Source organism: Geotrypetes seraphini, chromosome 4, assembly GCF_902459505.1.
Source record: "Geotrypetes seraphini chromosome 4, aGeoSer1.1, whole genome shotgun sequence".
NCBI lineage: Eukaryota > Metazoa > Chordata > Amphibia > Gymnophiona > Dermophiidae > Geotrypetes > Geotrypetes seraphini.
The window spans coordinates 141,333,487-141,355,282 of record NC_047087.1 but is presented as its reverse complement, the minus strand read 5'-3'; the positions used below and the strand labels follow the sequence as shown (position 1 = coordinate 141,355,282).

General features: G+C 43.4%; 1 protein-coding gene across 1 annotated transcript in view; it reads right to left on the bottom strand.

Annotated features, from left to right (window-relative positions):
* Positions 1-20,152, bottom strand: part of LOC117358675 (endonuclease/exonuclease/phosphatase family domain-containing protein 1-like) — a 78,135-nt gene extending 57,983 nt beyond the window's left edge. The window contains exon 1 of the mRNA XM_033940175.1: positions 20,080-20,152. The gene's annotated coding sequence lies outside the window, so the exon portion shown is untranslated. The remainder of the gene's footprint in view (positions 1-20,079) is intronic.
* Positions 20,153-21,796: the final 1,644 nt, after the last annotated feature.

Genomic DNA, 21,796 nt, shown 5'->3' with positions numbered 1-21,796 from the left:
AGGATGCAGAGACGAGCAACGAAGCTAATAAAAGGTATGGAGAACTTGGAATACGAGGAATGACTTAAGAGACTGGGATTGTTCTCCCTTGAGAAAAGGAGACTGCGAGGGGATATGATTGAGACTTTCAAAATAATGAAAGGAATCGACAAAATAGAGCAGGAAAAAAAATGATTTACAATGTCCAATGTGACATGGACAAGAGGACATGGACTGAAGCTAAGGGGGGACAAGTCCAGGACAAATATCAGGAAGTTCTGCTTCACGCAACGAGTGGTGGACACCTGGAATGCTCTCCCGGAGGAGGTTATTGCGCAATCCACCGTTCTAGGATTTAAAAGCAAACTAGATGCACATCTCCTTACGAGAGGCATAGAGGGATAAGGGTGATTAAAATTATGCCAGGTGTACACCTGGCTGGGCCTCTGCGTGTGTGGATCACCGGACATGATGGACCTAAGGTCTGATCCGGAGATGGCAGTTCGTATGTTCTTATGTTCTCTGAAAGCTAATTGAAAAATGGATTAGTCCAATAAAATGGTATTTTATTTCTCTTTATTTGTTTTATTTTTATTTAATTTGTAAAGTGGTGATTGTTATGTATCAGTTTTTTCAAATTTACATCTATTGTCTTTATATTTTGCAAAGTATTAGGGGACATGTATCACTGTTTTTGTGGTGTTGTGGTGTTGCATTGTATGCAGAGTCTGGTTTCTTGGCGGTTCAGTTTAACTTTTGTCTACATATTTCTATTTTTAGTTTGTGATTATTCCATATTGGACAAGGGTGTATCTTTGTTCTGTGTGTATGAAAAGAACATAGTTTTCAGTTAGCATTGACTATGCAGGATCAATTGACTGTGCAGGATCTGGCTTGTTTAGTTTTACAATGTATGTGTTGGTGTTTAAGATGCTGCCTTTTCCTAGGTACACTCTTGTTGTGCAATATGTGGATTGTTACTAAAAATCATATTTTTCATATAGATAAGGGGGGGTGTCAAAAATTGATAGTCCCCGGGTGTCACATATGCTAGGTACACCACTGGGAAAGGCAACTAATTGTAGCCCTGGTTTCCCTCCTCAGCCATGCAGCATGAAACTCCGACCAGCTCTTTGGGTTGGGGTAATGTTACCAGATTTCTTCTTTCAAAAAAAGAGGACACATGACCCCACCCCATTCCACCTCCAGCCCAAACTAGCCCTGTTCCGCCCCCAGCCCTGCCCCATTCCACCTCATTGTGCCTCCAGCCCTATCCCCATATGAACCGAGTGTCTCCTTCCCCAAGCTTTGGCCCCTGTCTAGAGGGCCTCTGCACATGTGTGGATGTCGATGTGATGACATCACACACATGTGCATGCATGTGATGTCATCACATCGACATCCACACATGTGCAGAGGCCCTCCAGATGTGGCCCCATGCTCAGAGCCTTCCAAAACCCAGACAAACTGCCAACAAATATCTTCCTACTTGGGGCCATGACACCAATAACACTTCACGACATTCATTCCTACCAGAACACAGATAAACCCTATACAAATACAGGACCACAAACTATATGTCCTAATATACACAAATGAAACCTTAAGATGCTAGACTCTGCATGCTGTACAACAGAGAAACAGAAATACATCAAACCTCGGTTTGCGAGTAACACGGTTTGCGAGTGTTTTGCAAGACGAGCAAAATATTCCCACAAATCGTGTCTCGCAAACCGAGTGTTGACTCGATTTGTGAATCCCCCCACTGCGATCTGGCATCCCCCTGCGATCTGGCATCCCCCCCGCTCGCGTGCCCCCCCCCCCCCGGTGATCAGGCATCCCCCGCCGAGCTCCTAAACACCATCCCTTACCCCGATATGGCACCGGCACCAGCACCAATGCACAGGACATGCTAGTGCCCGAAGATCCTCCCTCTTGGCTGGGCTGGGCCTAGAGCATGCGCAGATATAATGCTCTGATATAATAATAATCTAATATAATAATATCAGAGCAGTGCCCAAAAAATTACCTAAATAAAGCTATACATATGTAAAGATCAGCTCAGAGACATGGAGGGGGGTTTTCAGAAGGTAACCCCCCCTATTTTGCCACCCATTCATTGCTGAATCTTTCATACTTTAAAGCAATAAATAGTATCTTCACTCCTTTACCCTGAATCTTTTTTGACTGAAGTCTACATCCATCTTTGGCATTAACTTTTAATATTCAACCTTCTTCCATTTTTCTGCTTCCTCCTCGGATCTATGTACTTTTCCATGTCTTCCCTTCCCATTTATCCATGCGCACTATCTCCTCCCTCTCTCTGCCCTTCCCCACCATCCATGTGTGCCATCGCCTTCCTCTTTCTTCTCCCCTATTCCCATTTATCCATAAACAGCATTTCTTCCATCCCTTCTCTATCCCTCCCTTTCCCCTTCCCCATCCCTATGTACCATCTCCTCTCTCTCCTTTGGTCTGACATGTGTCTTTCCCTTTTCCTCCTCCCATGGGCTGGGATCTTTATCCTCTCATTTCCAAAGTCTGGCATCTCTCTCCCCTTTTTCCTTTCCTTTCCTTTCCTTTCCCTCTTCCCCTCTTACCTTTCCCTCTTCCCCCTTTGTGTCTTTCCCTTCCCCTCCCCCTGTTTTAGTCTGGAATCCCTCCCTTCCTTTCCCTGGTCTGACATCTCTTTCTTCTCCCCCCCTTCCCCATCTCTCTCCTTCCTCTCCCCCCCCATGGTCTGGCATCTTTATTTGCCCCTTCTATTCCCTCTCCTGGAAGTCTGATATCTTTCCTTCCCTTTTCTCCCCATCACCACGTTCCAGCATCTCTCTTACTCTCTTCATACTATCTCCCCTTTCCCCGCGATCTGGTGTTTGCTCACCTGGCGCTGCAGTAAGTCTTCAGGCTATCAGAAGCGTGACTGACATAAACATGCTGCCTTCGGTGACCTGGAAGTTTTCTTTCTGCTACTGTTTTCTGTCTATGTGGGGAAAGGAAGCAGTAGCAGAGGAGGAGCTTCTGACGGCCCGAAGACTTACAGCCCAAAGACTTAGAGCAGCACAGGGTGAGCAAGCACCGGATTTCACGAGGAAGGGAGAAGAGAGGACTCCGAATAGGTGTGCGAGCTGATTAGGGGGGTACTAGATGTCTGGTTTCCCTGAACAGAAGTTATAAAATTAAAAAGCTGCATGTTCAGGGAAACCTGGACATCTGGTAATCTTAGATCGGGGGTCGCCTACCTGACACCAGGGCTCACAAAAAGATATTTACTTTTGGCTTGTTTCTACAATACAATACTACAATACTAATGCTTACAGTCCCTCATGGACTCACAGTCCATGAGCTTGGGGCTGGACAAATCCGGTAGGCTGGAGGATGGGCAACTCCAGAGTCTCACTCACCCCACTTAAACTCTTCACCATCCATTTGGATAAACAACAGCTCAGTCCAAGGTATGAGAGAACCAAATTGGAACTTTATTCAAAGTCAATTAAAGAACAGTCTATAAACTATACCCCCCCCCCCCCCCATATTCACAGGTTTGGCACTCACAACTTCGATTATTTGTGGGTTTTATCCCCCTACTGGACCTCACTACAACTTATTTTTTAAACTTACTTAGGGCCAACTCTAACCCACCTCTGCCTCTCTCCTGCCTCCCGGCCTCTCCACAATTTACTTAGGGCTGACAATGACCCACACCACCTCCCTTCCATCTTCCGGACCCCTCCACAACTTATTTTTTGAAGCCTGGTGGTCATAGAAACATAGAAAGATGACGGCAGAAAAGGGACACAGCCCATCAAGTCTGCCCACCCCACTTACCCACCCCATTAAGTCTGAATGCTGATGACCTAGTTCCTTAACTCACGTAGGGATCCCACGTGGATGTCCCATTTATTCTTAAAGTCGAGCACGTTGGTGGCCTCGACCACCTGCACTGGAAGTCTGTTCCAGTGATCCACCACCCTTTCTGTGAAAAAATACTTCCTGGTGTCACCATTAAATTTCCCTCCTCTGAGTTTGAGCGGGTGCCCCCTTGTGACCGAGGGTCCCTTGGGAAAGAATAAGTCGTTTTCCACTTCAACACGACCTGTCATGTACTTAAACGTCTCAATCATGTCACCCCTTTCCCTACGCTCCTCTAGAGTGTAGAGCTGCAACTTGCCCAGTCTTTCTTCGTATGAGAGACCCTTAAGTCCGGAGACCATCCTAGTGGCCATCCGCTGGACCGACTCAGCCCGAAGCTAGCAGTAAAATGGGGTAGGAGCAATCTACCTACGCCTGGACCTGGATTGGCCACTGTGATAATAGGCTACTGGGCTTAATGGACCATTGGTCTGATCCAGTAAGGTTATTCTTATGTTCTTATGTACTACACATGTACTATACTTTAGTAAAAAGACCCCTTAGTAAAGAGTGTGAAATAGAATTAATTTTGTGGCCACATCAAAGTGAATTTTTTGGGTGAATCACTATATTATGATTCTGTCACTGATACTGCTTACATGTTTCTGGAAGAAAGACTTGGCCTTCTGCCGTGTTGATTAAGACCACTCGGAAAAACTGAGAGGGGATGGATTCAAAACGAATGCAAGGAAGTTTTTCTTCACTCAGAGGGTGGTGGACACCTGGAACACGCTTCCAAAAGAGGTAATAGGACAGAGTACAATAGTGGGTTTCAAAAAGGGACTGGATGACTTCCTGGAAGCGAAGGGGATTGCAGGGTATAGATAGAAGGTTACTCTACAGGACAAAAGCGAAAAGTGTATGTGAGTTTTAGGGTAGGAGCACTATCAGGTCCTGGACCTGAGGGACCGCCGCGTGAGCAGACTGCTGGGCACAATGGACCTCCGGTCTGACCCGACAGAGGCAAGTCTTATGTTCTTATGTTATTCCAGGGATTGTACCAGAATTAGGTGGCTCTTTCGAAAGTTCACAATACAGCCCATACTCTTATCGTCTCCACAACTGCCACTACCGCCATTTCTCCTAACATTTGGAACAGTGCTCTGATGACCTGTCTTTGCTAGTAAATTTTCATTTGCTTAGATTTCACCTATTCTTATCCTTATTCCCTGTTTGGCTACTCACCCATTTTCCAACAGAGTTAGACAGATCATTCCCCTCACTTCTGGGTTCTGAGCCTTCTCCAGGGTCAGGCCCTGGAAGTCCCAGTTCCCAACTCTTATCACATTTCTCTTTACATATGATCTGCTGAAGGGCTGTGGTAGGGATTTTACGGACAATGTGGATTCTGAAGTACTGGATGGAATCCCTACAATTGAATTTTGCTGAGTCTGAGGTGTAACCTCACTGCCAGAACTTTCCCACTTTAAGTCTGCATAGACTGTAGCTGGTCTTGGCATTTCAACAGTTATGAAGGGCTCAATACACTTGAGTGCCACAGAATCTACTCCATTAACATTTTGTAAATCTTCTAGTTGTCGAAATGCTCCATGGTGATTCCGGTAGAGCAATATGGCTAAAGAAAGCTCTTCTGAGATTCCTCCTGTTTGGAGCAGCTGATCTTGAGTAGCTGTGTTTACATTTACTTTTTTTCTGGAGTATAGGTCACAGGTGGATACACTGCTGCAAAGTGGAGAAGCTCGAACAGCCCCTACACAGATCTCAGGACGCAACTGTTGCATCTTCTCTGCCCCAAAACCAGTCACTAGTGAGAGGTCCTCAACCTTGCGGAAGCCACCTAACTGACATCGATAAACTGTGATGCTGTGTGCCATAACTCTACTGATGCCTGGCAGTGTCATCAGCTCCTCCTCTGATGCTAAGTTGATGTTGACCTGATGACACTTGACAATCAGGGAGCCAGAAACATCATCAGTATATTTTGAGTGTTTTTTCTTTGAACCTGATTTGGATTTATTGGCATAGCTCTTTTGGTGGCATTTCAAAGTCTGTCCCATGATCCTGTGAGAAACGAAGAAAAGAAGCAGTACAGTGAATTGTAAAACAAATATGTGCTTTGTCATTTTTGTACATTTGAACTGTTCATCTTCCAAGATAATATGTAGGATTTCTTCCAAGTCAACAGATAGCTGGCTTGGTTGACTTAAAGAGTATGGCACAGTGGTTAAAGCTACACCCTCAGCACCCTGGGGTTGTGGGTTCAAATCCACATTGCTCCTTGTGACCCTAGGCAAGTCACTTAATCCCCTCCATTGCCTCAGATATATTAGATAGATTGTGAGCTCACCGGGACAGGCAGGGAAAAAATGCTTGAGTATCTGAATAAATTAATGTAAACTGTTCTGAGCTCTCCTGGGAAAACGGTATAGAGAAATAAATAAATAAATAGTCAGCATGGTAATCTGGGCCTATGTATGAATGTTTTGCATTAGAAAATTGCAACATTTTTCTAGGATCTAAATTTCCAGTGTTCAAAGATCAATAAATGTAATTTTTTCTTGTTACTGGAACTGGCAAGAGGGGAATCTACCCTAGACTTAGTCCTCAGTGAAACACAATATGTTATAAGGAGTAATGTTGGAGAGAAGCTTAGTATCAGTAGTGATCATAAAAGGTACAGGTGGTATCCATTTTGAAAACAATCTCGCAAGACTGCCACAAGAGGTCATGGCAGCCATTTTGAGAAAAGAGTTGACATAGATAGAAGTTCCATATTCTCATTTCAAACCTATCCACAGTGCTTCTTCCTTCGCCCAGGCCCCCTGCATTTCAGTCGCTTGGATATCGGTCTTTACAAAGAGAGCTACTCCTCCATCCTTTTGACCATCTCTGTGCTTCCTAAAAAGATTATAGCCCAGTATGTTTGCATCCCATCCATGGGAATCACTGAACCATGTCTATGTGATTGATATAATATCCAAGTCTGCTCTAACATCAGAGCTTGTAGATCATGATTTTTGTTGCCTAGACTGCGAGCGTTTGTGGTCACTGCTTTCCAGCTACTTCTCAGTGACAATTTTATTTTTTGTCTAGTTTTTGTTTAGTTTCACTTCCTGTTGCCTTGCTAAGAAATGTATTGCTAATATTATTACTTGCATTACTATCTTTACTACTGCCACTTCCTGTCTTTTGCTGGGGATGGCCATTGTAAGTGTCCTGCATACATATACCACCCCCACCTTCTAGTTTAAATGTCTAGAAATATATTGCCTGAATTTTTTTCCCTGCCATAGTAAGATGCCGCCCATCATTACAATATAGACTCTTGTTTTTCCATGTATTTCCCCATCCTGCTATGTACCTAAAGTCTTCTTGATGAGACCAGGCTCTGAGCCACCTATTGGCAATCTTAATATTTGGTACTCTTTCCTCTCCTTTATCATATGTAGGCAGTAATTCTCCCAGTTCCCAAAAAGCTTTCTGTGCTATTTTCTATGATTTTGAGGGATCATAGGTATGGTTGGAACCTAACTCCTATTTTCCCATAGAGATATTGTTTCACTCTGCAAATTTGCGGTTTGTGATGCTTTTTAGGAACTATGCTGCAGCGAATAGCAGGAATGCACTGTACTACTTAGTAGCTTAATTGCATGCTCCCTAGTCCTAATATTTTTTTGGAAAGAGTAGACAAGTGATTCACGTCTACCTTTTCCACTCCACTCAGTATTTTATAGACCTCTGTCATCTAGTCCAAGTTGTCTCTTCTCCAAGGTGAAGAGCCCTAGTCACTTTAGCCTTTCCTCTTAGGGAAGTCATCCCAGCCACTTTATCATTTTCATCACCATTCTTTGTATTTTTTCTAATTCCACTATTTGTTTTTTGAGTGCGGTGACCAGAATTGCATAGTGTATTGAAGGTTCAGTCACACCATGGAGCAATACAAATGCATTATAACATTTTCATCTTTGTTTTCCATTCCTTTCCATTTGCTTTCTTAGCTGCTGCTGCTGCACAATGAGCAAAGGGTTTCAACTTATCATCAATGATAACACCTAGATCCTTTTCCTGGGTAGTGACTCCTAAGGTGGCACCCTCATTGAGTAGCTATAGTTCAGGTTCCTCTTTTCCACATATATCACTTTGCACTTGCTCACATTAAACATCATCTGCCATTTTGATGCCCATTCTCCCAGTCTCACAATGTCCTCTTGTAATTTTTTCAAATCCTCTTAAATTTTAACAACTTTGTGTCATTAGCAAATTTAATTGTCTCACTAGTGTTCCCATCTCTAGATCATTTATAAATATGTTAAAAAGCAGCAATTCCTGCACAGTAGTGTTGCCCAATTCAGGGAAAAAATTTTTGATTCGATTTAATTTGGCCTATTGAATTGATTTTCAATTTGATTTGCTTTTCCTGCTCAATTGGTCATTTTTTTTCCAAATATCCTTTCAGGTTTATTTTGTAGCCTTTCCACCTGCCCTCCCCCCTTTTCCCTTTCCAACCCCATACCAGTGCTGACCTAGCTCATGCTTGCTGTCTAACACCAGCTCTGGCAGGATTTCTACGTTTCACTGCCATATCCAACATTTGTTTCTTTCCCGCTGTCTGCTGTCTCTCTCTCTCTCTCTCTCTCTCTCTCCTTACCTTGTGCCCTGGGTCAAACCTCTCTATTCATCTTCATGCAGCATCTTTCCCTTCCTCCCCTCCATTAAGATATGCAATATTTCTTTCTCTCTCCCCATGCACCATCTCTCCCTGCCCTCGACCCTATGTCCAACATTTCTCCCTCCTTTTGAGTAGGGAACAAGTGAGTATATACCCTAGGTGTTTGGAGTGTTGAATAATTAGTTTCTTTGGAGTTGTGTGATTGTGGAATGTTTCACTTGGAACCCTACTATTTATCCTTCTCCATTGAGAATATTGACCATTTAGCCTCACTTTCTTTTTTAAAAAAATCCTTTATTCATTTTCAAACTTAAACAGTGTTATACAGGAGTACATTACAAAATATCTTAAAGACAACACTTACAACTTTCAATAAATACCATAAAAATTATTTTCACCCCTCCCCCTCCTTATTTCAATATAATCAAGTAATCAAACAATATTACATCCATCATTTACAACAATCACAATACACTTTCTTCCCCCCTCCCTAGATGTGTAAGGAATGAACAAAAGTATAGGGAAGTATCATTCAATTATTAATAAAATTATTCAACGGATCCCATGTCAATTTAAATAATTTATTGTTACCCCTTTGATCAGAAAACATTCTCTCAAACCTATAACTCAAACATAATGTGTGCCACCAAAAAGTAAAATTTAGACAATCATAGTTTTCAAATTTTTTGTGATCATTTGGATGGCTATCCCAGTCATGATTCCCAACAATCTATTTTTATATTTATCAAGTAGTGGCTTAGGGGATAATAATGTCCCACAAATTACCATATCATAAAATAGCAGAATCACAGGTCTCCAGAATCATATTAATTTGACCCCAAATAGAATGCCAGAAGATAAGTATTAACGGACAATAAAAGAGCTGATGATCCAGTGTCCCAATCTCAAGATGACAGTGCCAGCATCTATTTGATTTATAACTATCTAACTTCTGTAAACCAACAGGGATCCAAAATCTTCTATGTAACAAAAAAAACCCCAAAAAACCACGTTTGTCTCATAGATGCTGACGCTGTACATCTCATCCTCCAAGACCAAATATATGGCCACTGAGTAGCAGAAATCTGTTGCTTAATCTCAATGCTCCAAATATTCCGAAGGCTCGTTTTTGGTTTCTTATTCAAAAATTCAGATATTAATTTCTACCACTTGGCTACCTAGTCCTAGGAAATCTGTCTGGAAGCAAAGGACCGGCAGGCTATACTGAGTTTTTAAGTTTCACCATTCAGGGAACTCCTTCTGGATGGCTTGCTTCAACTGCAACCATTTATATATTTGAGACTTTGAGATACCAAATGTTTATTGCAATCGTGAAAAGTCAAGCAGTTTTCCATCTGATAACACATCATCCAGAGTGCATATACCCGCCTGCAGCCAGTGCTTCCAGAGGATCTTAGACTCACCAATTTGTATCTTACAGTTCAGCCACAAAGATTGACACGTGGATTGTTGTACTGGAATATCTGTTAATTTATTAATAAATTGTAGAGTACTCCATGTAGCAAACAATATACTGTTGTCCTTATACATTCTGAGTAGTTTGATACTCACTAGGTGACTCAATCTCAATGGGGACTTAAGCTGACATTCCAGAATTAGCCAATTCGGAAGATTTCCCATGAGCTCAGGAAGGATCCAATACATACCCTGACGTACATACCCTGATGGCAGTGGCGTACCTAGGGTATGTGGCACCCGGGGCCCATCATTTTTTTATACCCCCCCCCATGTAAAAAAATATTTTTTGTAATGACCATGAAACGGAATAAATGGTCAGAATAGAAACAGGCAGTGAAAATTTTCTTATATTCCAAACATAACATAACATAAATTATGTCTGAATTGTCATGACATCAGAAGTACATATGGAGTAGTTGCAGGTGATGCTTGGGACAGTTCTGATTGTGTTAGTTCAGTTTTATGTGTTTTTTGAATAGAAGGGTTTTTATTTCTTTTTGAAGTTTTGCAGTATGTGGTCGATGTCAATTGGTTGTAGGGTTGGGGGTTGAGTGTTGCAGCTCGAATGGCTAGGAGGTTGTCGAACAGTTTTTTTCTTTTGACGTTTTTGGTTGGAGGGTGTGTGAATGGTGCGTGAGTTCTCCTATGTCTGTTTGAAGTGGATTGAATTATTTAGCTGAAGAAATTAATTACCCCCTCATCCCACATACATTAATTCTCTTCCATTTTTGTTCCCATTATAAAAAACACTGATAAGTTCCCAGAAAAAAAATACATTAAAATAAGAAGTGAAAACAAAGGCCCCTACAGATGAGAACATAACATAAGAATAGCCTAACTGGGTCAGACCAATGGTCCATCATGCCCAGTAGTCCATTCTCATGGTAGCCAATCCAGGACACTAATACCTGGTCAAAACCCAAAGAGTAGCAACATTCCATGCTACCGATCCAGGGCAAGCAGACACTTCCCCCATGTCTTAATAACAGATTATGGACTTTTCCTCCAGGAATTTGTCCAAATCTTTCTTAAAACCAGCTACACTATCTGCTTTTACCATAACTTCTGGCCACTTCATTTTTAAGTTTAGATCTTTCCTTTCAAACAGAGACCTTGCTAGATGTCAAATACAGCACAAGGTAACTTCACATGGACTTAGCTGTGCAGGAAATGTGAATCTCCTCATACACCCACCATATAGTGCAAAAATGTGCAAAGGTCTGTTTTTTTCTTTCGATCACTACATAGCCTAATGCCACACAAGCAGCGCTGTTACAAACATATTCTGTAGGTCAATGCTAAGGATAACAAAGTTTCCTTCCTTGGACCAGAAGGAGATAAACCACTGGAAGAGATCCCAAAACAACACCCAAAGACCCACTCAGTGTGTGAACCAGTTGAGTGGAGTGGACTAACTGGGGGGTGGAAATGGGCCCGGAGTTTGCTCAGCAGAATTTCCCAGACCACCTCTTCCTCTCAACACATTGACACGCTGCCACCATCACCACTAAGAACACCTCACTGGGTAGGCCAGCTATGCTATAAACTTTATAAAACACATTATTATATTTTCTTATAAAGCACATATTTTAACTGAACTCTCTGACATCCTCAGCCTTTCCATTCACAAAAATAGAAGGAAGAAAAGTTCCCATTTCCTGCTGTCTCATGTCCCCGGCCTATACAATATTTTTTTTCTGCAGACCCTTCAAAAGTCTGACCAAATCCTCGTTTCACTTGCATTATAAAGTACTGAGGATGCCATCTATCCCCAATCCCAGGTCCTAAAGTCTAAGACAGTAGCGCAAACTAATGCTGCCAGATACAGGAAAAAAATTTTTGATTCGATTCAGCCCTATTGAATTGGTTTTTCAATTCGATTTTCCTGCCCAGTTGGGTGATTTTTTTCAAAACTCCTGGTGGGTTTTATAGCTTTTTCACCCCCCTTGGCTTCTCCTAACCACACTGGCGCTGTGGTGTAAATAAAATAAAGAAACAAAAAGGACTTTTCCTCTCTCTGTTAAATCCTAGCTCACGTTTGCAGTCCAACACCAGCTCTGGCAGGATACACATTTCAAATCTGACATATTATAATCACAAAACAGAAAATAAAATTAATTTTTCTACCTTTTGTTGTCTGGTTATATTTCAAATCTTGTTGGTCCAAGGCTCTGGTTTTCTTCTGATAACTTGCTTGCCAGGGTCTCCTTCTTTCTGCATGCTAACCATCCATCTGCCAACTCTGTCCTCCCTTTCCATTTCCCTTCCCTTCCCAGGAAGTCTGGTATCTTTCCTTTTTTTCATCTCCCTCCACAGATCCACCTTTTCTTAAATACCCTTTCATCCGGCATCTCTCCCTCCTTCCCCACCACCCCAGAGTCCACCATCTCTCCCTTTCTTTTCCTAATTACCCTCCTATCCAGTATCTCTATCCCTCCTCCACACCATCCCTTGTGTCCAATTTCTCTCCCTTTCTGTTCCTTCCCTCCCTAAATCCCATGGTCCATCATCTCTCTCCCTCTCCTCTATTTTCAGACCCATTATTTCTTCCCCCCCCCAAAGTTTGGCATATGCACGTCTCTTTGAACACCCCCTTCCCTCCGTGTACTTCTAAATCATGGTCCCCCCCAAAGGCCTGTCCCCCCTTAAAGGTCTGCCTATCCCCCCTTGAAGGCCTGCACCCCCCTTGAAGGCCTGTCCGATCCCCTTGTAGGCCTGTCCCCCCCTTGAAGGCCTGCCTGCCTGTCCCCCCCTTGAAGGTCTGTACCCTCCGAAGGCCTGCACCCCCCCGAAGGCCTGTCCCCCACTTGAAGGCCTGTCCCACCCCCTTGTAGCTGCTCCCCCCCCTTGTAGGCCTGTCCCCCCTTGAAGGCCTGCCTTTCCCCCCCTTGAAGGCCTGTCCCCCCTTGAAGGCCTGCACCCCCCGCGAAGGCCTGCACTCCCTTGAAGGTCTGCACCCCCCGAATGCCTGTCCCTCCCCTTGAAGGCCTGTCCCACCCCCTTGTAGGCCTGTCCCCCCCTTGTAGGCCTGTCCCCCCTTGAAGGCCTGCCTGCCTGCCTTTTCCCCCTTGAAGGCCTGTCTCCCCCTTGAAGACCTGCACCCCCCCTTGAAGGCCTGCACTCCCTTGAAGGTCTGCATCCCCCCGAAGGCCTGTCCCCCCCTTGAAGGCCTGTCCCACCCCCTTGAAGGCCTGTCCCCCCCCCTTGAAGGCCTGCACCCCCTTGAAGGTCTGCACCCCCCCAAAGGCCTACACCCCCCCCGAAGGCCTGCACCCCCCCTGAAGGCCTGCCTGCCCCCCTTGAAGGCCTGCACCCCTTGAAGGTCTGCACCCCCCCCGAAGGCCTGTCCCCCCTTGAAGGCCTGCCTGCCTGCCTGTCACCCCCTCCCCCTTGAAAGCCTGCCTGCCTGCCCGCCCACCCCACCCTGAAGGCCTGATGCCCCGACCCACCCCAAAGGACCGCTCGCCCCCCTGGCCTCCCCGCACCACCTATGAAGCAGCCGCAGCAGGATCGCGAAGTCAGCGTCAGTGATCCCTGCGCTGCTTCCTGCGCCACGGTCCCGCCCCTCCTCTGACGTCAGAGGAGGGGCGGGATCGCGGCGTAGGAAGCAGCGCCTAAGCAACGCAGGGATCGCTGACGCTGACTTCGCGATCCTGCTGCGGGCTGCTTCACAGGTGGTGCAGGAAGGTCAGTGGGGCGAGCGGTCCTTCGGGGGTGGGGGGGACTGAACGGCAAGGCTGGGAGCACCCCCTTAGGGCTGGCACCCGGGGTGCACCGCCCCCCCCTTGGTACGCCACTGCCTGATGGTACCTATAAAAATTTGAAAAATTTACCCCACCTGCCTCAATTGGTTTTTGTAAAGATACTAAAGCAATTTGAGCAGTTTTACCCAGCCAAATAAACTTGGTAAGAATACTATTTAATTTCTTGTAAAAGGACCCCTGAAAATAAACTGGTAGCATACCACAGGCAAAATCATCATTTTAACCGTTTGGACTCTCCCCCACCAAGACAGATGTAATGGCTCACACATTTCTGAGACCTTAAGCAATAAGAATTTTTCATTTACTTTCATTGTATCTTCCAGTGTTTTTTGGATCCATATACCTAAATATTTTATACCCTCTTCTTTCCAAAGAAAAGGGAACGAGTCAAATAATCCTTTTGGACAATGTACATTTAGCGGAAGAACCCCTGATTTGCTCCAATTTATTTTGTACCCAGAGAATTTACCAAATCGGTTTATCAATTCCAGTAAATACGGAATGGTGGATTCCGGATTCCTCAAATGAAGCAAGATATCATCTGCATAAGCAGAGACCTTATATAAGGAATACCCTATATCTCCTTTGCCTGTTGAATAGCCAATAACAAGGGTTCCAGAACAATGTCAAAAAGCCAAGGGGATAATGGACACCTCACTTTCTATTTTCTATATTTTAATCTGTTCTAATTCACAATAGGACATTACCTCCTATCCCATAACTTTCTTATTTCCTCAGGAGTCTTTCATGAGGTACTTTGCCAAATGCCTTTTAAAAAATCCAAATACACAATATCGACCGGCTCACTTTTATCTACAGTACACATTTATTCACCCCTTCAAAGAAACGTAATAGATTGGTGAGGCAAGATTTCCCTTAACTAAATCCATGTTGGCTTTGTCTCATTAATCTATGCGCTTATATATATGCTCTATAATTTTGTTCTTCATAATAGTCTCTTTATAATTTTGCCAGGCACTGATGTCTGGCTCACTGGTCTATAATTTCCAATAAACCTCTGAGGCCTTTTTAAAAATCACTATTGGTCACCCTCCAGTCTTCCGGTACTATGCTGGATTTTAAAGATAAATTAGAAATTACTAATAATAGCTCTGCAAGTTCATTTTTCAATTCTGTCCGCACTCTGAGCTGTATACCATGAGATCTAGGTGATTTGCTACTGTTCAAGGTTTGTAAACTTTCCACTGCAGCTAAAGGACAAAGGGCAGGGGACAGAAAAAAAGAAAATGTCTAAGCAAGCCAGGGACTGAATACAGTCAGCTGCTGTATTAATTTCTGTCTTGCTTCTTCAGGATATTCACTTTGTAGTCACTTTGATTTGCTAAGTATCTATGAAGGCCATTTTTTATAGGATACCTAAGTCCAACTTTGGATGTTTTCCGCAAAATATCCTAATTCAGAGGCTAGAAAATGCCATTTTCAAAACCCAAACTGCTAGATGTCCAAGTGGTGAGAGCTTATTCTATAAGAGCATCTGACAATCCAGATTCAATTAACGAATACTAGCATAACCTAGTATCAAGATACCTAAATTCTAGATGCTCATAGGTACACCATCCATAGACCTGATGTAACTGTAGGTTCCTAAATGTGCCAAGTGTGTGTGTAACTTACAGTATTCTGTAAGTGGCCCCATCACTCATGTCCCTCCCATGTTCTGCTCTTGTGAACAACCCCTTGCATTTACACATTATGGCACCTACATATGCCCTTACAGAATAGTGCTTACTATGCTGCCACATATATGCATAAGTGTACACTTAACTGCAAAAGTGACAGTATTCTGTACATTTATATGCACAAGTGGCATGTAAATGTAGGTGCCCAGTTACAAAATTACCCTTTTGGTGGGGGGAGGGGATAGGGAGGAGAAAAGGAGATACTGGCCACTTGGGAGTTAGGGACAGGAAGAGGAGTGTGGGGCTTTGTTCATTAGGATGGTGCATAACTGAAGGTTTGTCTAGGGCACATGTGTCAAACACAAGGCCTGCGGTCCAAATCTGGCCCGCTTGGCCTTTTTATGTGGCCCACGGCAATGCTCTCAAACTTCCCCTTCTCACAACCCAGCGAGTCTTCCCTCTCATGCCGGTCTGATGACGCCGTCATGCTGGAAAGTCTGCCAACCTTGGCAGCAATTCGGCAGTGGTGTCCGTGACTCCCCTTCCTGCTTTCTGTCTGCCATGGTCCACCCAGGCAGAAACAGGAAGCTGCGCGTCATTGGAGACAGACCGCGGCAGGCGAAAAGCAGGAGGGGGAGCCACATACAACACTGCTGAATTGCCGAGGCTGGCAGATTTTTCAGCTTGGCGGCGACATCAGACCAGCGCAGGAGGGAAAGACATGCTGGGCTGTGAGGAGAGAGGGAGATGAAGGGAGAGAGGTTGGACCTGGAGTGGTGTGGAGGAAAAGGGAAAAAAGATACTTTAAGGGAGAACTGTTGGGAAGAGAAAGGGAGAAATAGTGGACCTGGGTGGAGGGAGGGAGGGAGGCAGATAGGGGGACAGATGGGATGGGGGGGCAGTTGGGAAGAGAAAGGGAGAGAAGTTAGATCTAGAGATGGAAGGGAGGGAGAAATGTTAGGCCTAGGGGTGGAAGGGAGAGACAGATGCAGTATCTCTTTTTTTTCTCTTCCATATTATTGTTCAACATCAAGGGAGAAGGGAAGAAGAACAACAGAAAACAGAAGAAGCAAAATGTTGGACCAAGAAGAGACAGGAGGAGAGATAGAAGGAAATAGGAGGCTGGGAAAGGAGTGATATGGGAAATGGGAGAGCTAAAGAACAAGAGAAGATGGAAAATTGATAGGTAGCTGAAAATTTAAAAAGAAGGAAAAAGATGAGAAAGAGGGTGAGATAAGAGTGGACAGAAGCAGAAAAGAAAAAAGGAGAAAAGTTGAAAGGGAAAAATCAATATGTTGGAGACAGGGACTAGAGCAAGAGAGAAGAGGAGAAATAATTTTATTTTCTATTTTCTATTTTGTGATTACAGATTTGAAATGTGTATCCTGTCAGAGCTGGTGTTAGACAGCAAGCGTGAACTAGGACCTAAAAGAGAGAGAAAAAGTCTTTTTTATTTATTTTGTTTACATCACAGAGCTGGCGTGGGGTTGGAGAGGTTGTAACTCTATACTTCTACTAAGACTAACCCCCTCCTTTGCTGGCACATAGGTTTTGGTGCTGCTGGCGGCAATGATTGATCCGATGCTCATAGAAGTTCTGTGAGCGGAGCAGTTTCTGCTGCTGCCGGCGCTGGGGTGTTAGTAAAGTAGGGGGTAAGTATCTTAATAAAAATTCAGCCTGCGACTTAGCCTGTGTTTTAGATTTCAGCCCCTTATGTGATTTGAGTTTGACACCCCTGGTCTAGGGTATCAGATACTATTAATCTTGCCATGTGTTTCACATAGAAAAATAGCTCTTAGAAAATTGCACAGAAGTATATACAAATACAAGTATATGTGCTGATAAAAGCAATGCAGAGCAGGGCAAGAATTGCAATGTATACATGCACTTTTTAAAATAACACTTGTGTAAATATGTTCAGTGCAAGCGTATATTTTAGCCAGCCTTGAAACATTCATTTCTATTGAGAATTATGTCTATGTTGCCTTTCTAAAATGTCTGTAGATGTTTTGTTATACAGTATACCCGGATGCAGGTCAAAAGTCAAAATTGGCCTCACATTTTCCCTCTAGAAACTGGCAACTATGTACATGTCTGCTGACTGAAACACACTCACCTTCTTCCATTTCAGAAATGCTCCCTGTATTCTTACAGTTAGTTACCTAAAAAATAATACTGTACAATAATTAACCAGCTTATCGCAAACCTCCTCCTGCATGAGGCACTGAGAAACCAAACACATTGATTCTAACTATTCTGCTGCCCAGAGATTGTGCAAGAGCAAGCACAATAAACCCAGCCATTTGTGAGAAGAGTAAAAGCAGCAATACTGGTAGCGTTCTTCAAAATTAACTTGCTTGAATTTTGGTTCTTTTGCTTTTCCTTTGGTTTTATTTCTTGGTTGCCCTTCTCCACATATTTCTTATATCGGTATGCTTTCTTTAAGCAAGAAAAAAAGTATGCTAGTTTTATTACAGCTCGTTCCTATGTTTGGAAAGTCTCCTTATTAACTAGTCATTCTGTATACAGTACATATTGTACAAGTATCAGTGTGCCCATCTGAGTGGTACTCTGATGCTCCTTTACTTAGAATCATTATGGTGGGAGCACAGAATCAAAAGTAACTTCTTTCAGAAATTAAGCAGAAATCAGAAAGTAAATAAAAATGGTATTAATGATTAAAAATGTCTTATGACAGTCTTGTCATTTGAAAATTGAGTTGATGTAAACCCGCATTTCATCATAAGAACATAAGAATTGCCGCTGCTGGGTCAGACCAGTGGTCCATTGTGCCCAGAAGTCTGCTCCCGCGGTGGCCCTTAGGTCAAAGATCAGTGCTCTGAGTCTAGCCTTACCTGCGTACGTTCTGGTTCAGCAGGAACTTGTCTAACTTTGTCTTGAATCCCTGGAGGGTGTTTTCTCCTATAACAGTCTCCAGAAGAGCGTTCCATATTTCTACCACTATCTGGGTGAAGAAGAACTTCCTTATGTTTGCATGGAATCTATCCCCTTTTAACTTTAGAGAGTGCCTTCTCATTCTCCCTACCTTGGAGAGGGTGAACAACCTGTCTTTATCTACTAAGTCTATTCCCTTCAGTATCTTGAATGTTTCAATCATGTCCCCTCTTAGTCTCCTCTTTTCAAGAGAGAAGAGGCCCAGTTTCTCTAATCTATCACTGAACGGCAACTCCTCCAGTCCCTTAACCATTTTAGTCACTCTTCTCTGGACCCTTTCGATTACTATGTCCTTCTTCATGTACGACGACCAGTGCTGGATGCAGTATTCCAGGTGGGGGCATACCATAGCCCGGTACAGCGGCATGATAACCTTCTCCGATCTGTTTGTAATTCCCTTCTTAATCATTTCTAGCATTCTGTTTGTTCTTTTTGCCGCCGCTGCACATTGCACGGATAGCTTCATTGACTTGTCTACCAGTACTTTCAAGCCTCTTTCTTGGGGGGGTGTCTCTCCACTGCTCTCTCAATGCTCCTACACCATTTTCCTGTAAGAGCTGAATTGGGAGGGGGTCAAACTGTAAGCTCTCTTTTCACTACTCAGTACTTCAGCATCATCTTCTACAATGACTTAGAGAAGGGCTGAGACTGTATGAGCTGAAATCCTTCAAAGTTTATGCAGCTACATTATGTCCTACTGTGACTTTTACAATGAGCACTTCAACACCATTCCTCACTGCCGAGTCTGGAGAAGACAGACAGGAGAGTGAATGTGTTTGTTTGGGCAGGGGGATTTTGTACTTGATATACTGTTTCAGAATAAGAATCAAAGTGGTTTACAAAATCTGATTAATACAGTAACATAGTAACATAGTAGATGACGGCAGATAAAGACCCGAATGGTCCATCCAGTCTGCCCAACCTGATTCAATTTAATTTTTTTTTTTTTTTCTTCTTAGCTATTTCTGGGCAAGAATCCAAAGCTTTACCCGGTACTATGCTTGGGTTCCAACTGCCGAAATCTCTGTTAAGACTTACTCCAGCCCATCTATACCCTCCCAGCCATTGAAGCCCTCCCCTGCCCATCCTCCACCAAACGGCCATACACAGACACAGACCGTGCAAGTCTGCCCAGTAACTGGCCTAGTTCAATATTTAATATTATTTTCTGATTCTAAATCTTCTGTGTTCATCCCACGCTACTTTGAACTCAGTCACAGTTTTACTCTCCACCACCTCTCTCGGGAGCGCATTCCAGGCATCCACCACCCTCTCCGTAAAGTAGAATTTCCTAACATTGCCCCTGAATCTACCACCCCTCAACCTCAAATTATGTCCTCTGGTTTTACCATTTTCCTTTCTCTGGAAAAGATTTTGTTCTATGTTAATACCCTTTAAGTATTTGAACTTCTGAATCATATCTCCCCTGTCTCTCCTTTCCTCTAGGGTATACATATTCAGTAATACTGTAGCAAAAGAAATAAAATGTATGGACAGGACAGTAATAAAAAGGAAAGACAGTACGATAGATGGAGGGTGAAGAGAAGATTTTGCTTATGGAGACTGGATCTGAAGGTGAAATGTATACTTCCTTTCTTGCACCCATCCTTGCCTTACAATTTGAAATGTGATTCCTACACATAGAGGAAGCTGGCAATACTATCATCATCATAATTATAAGGCAAGGACAATGACACAAAACCAAGATTCAAATTCTTACCTGAAAAACCGACACCAGAATAATCAGCCAGCCTATTTATATCTTCCCCAGATTATATGTATTTCATAAAGTTTCAGTACTTTAGTAATGGTTGTCACCGTTGTGAATCCCAGTTGCAGAGATACTGTACTATACTGCAGTAAAGTCAAGGAGCACACACACAAGGCAATCAGTAATTCTGATACTGAATCAGGGTGGGGTTCTTCTACTCAAACTTAACTCATGTAACCATTTCGTTGCTGGATTTGTATTCTGTTGCTCCATAAACTGACAATAGCTACTGAACTATGTGGACTTAAACTAGGGTTATTATATTTGTGGAGACAAAAGGGAGGACACAAAAAATAAAAATGGTTGCTACCTTTGCTAAAGAAATATTTTAGGTTCAAACAATTTTTTATTGATGCAAACAACAACAAAGACAATGCCAGGGAACCCCAAGGGTGCACAGGACAAACAATGATGCATCATATGCAACAAAATAACAAGCAGGTACAGAAGAAAAGTAACAGCTACCAAACTCCCCTTCCATCCTACTCTACATAGGGCGAGCGAGTATAAAGCGGCTGAAAGCACTCCAAGGCCCTGGACTCTTATGAGCCCCAAAGATGCCACACCATCCCTTCTCCCCACCTATACCCACTGAGCCCAACTGTAACTAAGTGCCAGAACCGTTCAATACCCCTCCCCTCCCCTCCCCAATCTCCCCTCCCCTCTCCTCCAATGGTACTCTCCGCTCCACCCCACCTATACTCACCAGTACTCTCCCAGCCCAACTAACTGAGCGCACAGATTAGGACCCATCTTAAGACCGCACTGCGGTCCTTTGGATGCAAGGCTTGCAGATATGGCTCCCATATATTCAAGAACAACATCTTTCACTTCCTAGTCCCTCCGGCATCTCGCGCCTCCCAGATGGCCAACTGATATAAAGAAATATTTTAATCATAGCAAATGTTTACAGGGCTTTTAGTTAATGAACACATCAAACAGTGACAGACTTACAGCACAGCAGTGGACAATAATCTATTTTTCAAGAATTTCCTGATTTGAGTTTGACTGAGTCCGGGTTCAAGCATAATTAATAATAATAATAATAATAATAACTTTATTCTTATATACCGCCAACAATCTTGCGACTTCTAGGCGGTTTACAATGAAGAGAAACTATACAGACAGCGAATTACAGAGTATAGCATTGAACATCTAGTGATAGTAACAGGAGAGTTACAGGGCTGTGTATTACATGGTTTCACAATGAGTAGCATTATACAGTCGACGTTATTCAGAGCATAAGTAGGAGAAGAGAAAGGAGATTGCGCTTTGAATTACAAAGGTGCAAGGCTGCGAAGGTGAAAAAGATAACATAAGATGTTGATGAGAAGTAAGTTGTTAAGTTGGTACATTTGAACGAAGGACGGGCACAGTGGGAAAAACTGGTAACAATTAAAGATAGAAATTTTGGCAGGAGAGGGTAGACGGACTCCTTGGGATGGGATGGGATGGGATTAGCAGCAGTGGAGTACCAAGGGGGTGAGGGGAGGCGAAGGGGGGGCAATTCACCCCAGGTGCAGCCCATAAGGGGTGCTCTGACTCCTCTGAGGGCTATTGCTAATGTCAAGAACTTCTTCCTGGTAGCAGCAGCAGTGTTCACAATTTGCTGCTCGTGTTGGCATTGGGCCTTCCTCTCTGCTGGATCCTGACTTTGTAAAAATAG